The sequence below is a fragment of the Engraulis encrasicolus genome, chromosome 24 (assembly GCF_034702125.1).
Source record: "Engraulis encrasicolus isolate BLACKSEA-1 chromosome 24, IST_EnEncr_1.0, whole genome shotgun sequence".
In the NCBI taxonomy this organism is placed as follows: Eukaryota; Metazoa; Chordata; class Actinopteri; order Clupeiformes; family Engraulidae; genus Engraulis; species Engraulis encrasicolus.
This window is the reverse complement of record NC_085880.1, coordinates 39,918,499-39,920,998: the sequence shown is the minus strand read 5'-3', so window position 1 is coordinate 39,920,998 and position 2,500 is coordinate 39,918,499. Positions and strand designations below refer to the sequence as shown.

The following is a 2,500-nucleotide window of genomic DNA, read 5'->3' as shown; positions in this document are numbered from 1 at the left end:
AACGTAATATCATATATAGATAGTGCGCCTATGTTTTCATTTTGTTCAGACCTTGTGGAGGGCCAGACCCTTGCCATGCAAGGGCCGAATCTGGCCCCGGGGCCTCCAATTGAATAGCCCTGACGTAGTGTGTGTCTCAATGGGGGTGTGTACAACCCCCCAGGGGGCAATAGGGAGCCCTCGGGGGGTGTTGAGAAGGTGACTTGCTGTATGTTGAGGCTCGTGATGAGGTCAAGGGGGCTTTTGCCAAGCTGTATAATGAGGTGGAGAACCACTAGACTGCACCACGCTACTGCTACAGTATATCCCCAATCAACATAACCAGCAGCCTCCTGTCCCTCTCCACAAGCACCATCAAACACTTTCACTGACTCTCTCTTTCTCTCGGAGTCCATCTTTTTTTCTCTTTCTTCCTTCCTCTCTATCTTTTCATCACTTCTCTCGTTCTCGTTCTCAGAGTCTCTACCTCTCTCTCTATCCTCTTTCTCTCTCTCTCTCTCTCTCTCTCTCTCTCTCTCTCTCTCTTTCTTTCTCTCTCTCTCTCTCTCTCTCTCTCTCTCTCTCTCTCTCTCTCTCTCTCTCTCTCTCTCTCTCTCTCTCTCTCTCTCTCTCTCTCTCTCACATCTCCCTCTCAGTCCCTCATTCTCTCACTTATTTACTTGTCTACCACCTCCCCTCTCTGGCATATTCACACAACACAACACAACACAACACAACACGACCACTCTCCAGTCCGCACCGCTCTTAAATCAGCCCCTTCTAATTTCCATTAAATTTATCACCCCTCCTTCAGCGCTGCTATAAATCGCCGCCACCTCCAGGCCGGCTCGGCAGGCTGCATTATTCCCGCTGCCAAAGACGCTGTAATTATTCTAAGCCGATTATATATGTATATCAGGAGGCTGGCTGGTGCCGCGCCGCGCCGCACGGAGCTACCATGTGTTGGGTTGTTGTGTATTAAGGCCCGACCGATATGGTTTTTTCAGGGCCGATACCGATACCGATATTTATGGAAATGGGAGGCCGATAACCGATATTTGCAACCGCTATATAGAAATATTGTTCATAATAAAATTTAATGAAATATACATTATTTTTATTATATATACACATATATTTAGTTACAATAATGAACTCTCATGGACTCAAAGTGGGGAGAGCAGAATAGAAGATGCATTCAGAACGAAACAGCTGCAAAATTGGTTGTGAAAGTTATACAAACTTATCGGTGGAAATTTATTGAAAGTATGGCCGATACCGATATCCCAAAAATGCTAAATATCGGCCCGATATATCGGTGGGGCCTTAGTGTGTATGGCTAAAGCTGGGCTGGAGTGCCTTTCTCGACACCATAGTTGCTAACCAAGTTAGCAACTTGCTTGGTTGTGCAATGCAATTTCTTATTGGAAACCTAGAAAATTGCTAACTGGTTAGTGACGATGCTTTCGAGAAACACACCCCTGGGTTCTGCTGGGTTCGGCTGGGCTGGGCTGGAGTGTAAATGTGTGATAAAGTGTGTTACAATATGCGACCTTGCCTCCTCCACTTGTGCTTGTCTCCTCGTACCAGGAAGTAATATGTCATGATGACATCACTGACAACAGCATTATATTTCAATATCTTGCAAAAGCTCAATTGTAGAGTCTTTTTCTCATTTGCAATTGGGATGGTGAATGAAAAACAGTCCCTCAAAAGTTGTTGTGGCTAGGTTGACAGCTGGGATACTTTATTGTTTTCTCCACGGAGGAGGGGCCAGGAGGCGGGACAAGGAGACAAGCACAAGTGGAGGAGGCAAGGTTGCATATTGTAACACACTGTGTGTGTGTGTGTGTGTGAGAGTGGTAGGAAGTGTTTTTTTTGCATGTTCAGCCGCCTCCTTGTCTTGATTTTGATTAACAGGCTGTGTAGTGATTGACGCCTGGCGTGTTTTTGAATGGGTCTCAAGTGATTGGTTGTATGCATCTGAGCTTCTTCAGTGCACACACACACGCGCGCACACACGCGCGCGCACACACACACACACACGCGCACACAAGCGCACACACACACACACACACACACACACACACACACACACACACACACACACACACACACACACACACACACACACACACACACACACACACACACACACACACACACACACACACACACACACACATAAATACAGTGGCTTCAAAAAGTCTACACACCCCTCTTCAAATGTCAGGTTTTTGTGATGTAAAAAAATTATTGAAAGACAAATAAATTCACAGCTTTTTCCACCTTCAATCTAAACTATTAACCTGTACAATGCAATTGAGAAACAAGCATAAAGCTTTAAATGGAAACAATAGAAAATAAAAAAACTTCAATTAACATGGTTGCATAAATATACACACCCTTAAATTAATACTTAGTTGCAGCACCTTTGGCTTGTCTGGGCCATTCCAAAACCTCAATATTATTCTGGTGAAGCCATTCTTTTTGTAGACTTAGGCGTGTGCTTGGAGAAATT

The 2,500-nt window shown here is 44.8% G+C and overlaps 1 protein-coding gene across 2 annotated transcripts in view; it reads left to right on the top strand.

Moving 5' to 3' along the window:
* Window positions 1-2,500, top strand: part of ttc27 (tetratricopeptide repeat domain 27) — a 291,191-nt gene that overhangs the window by 22,448 nt on the left and 266,243 nt on the right. The gene's annotated exons all lie outside the window — the stretch shown is intronic.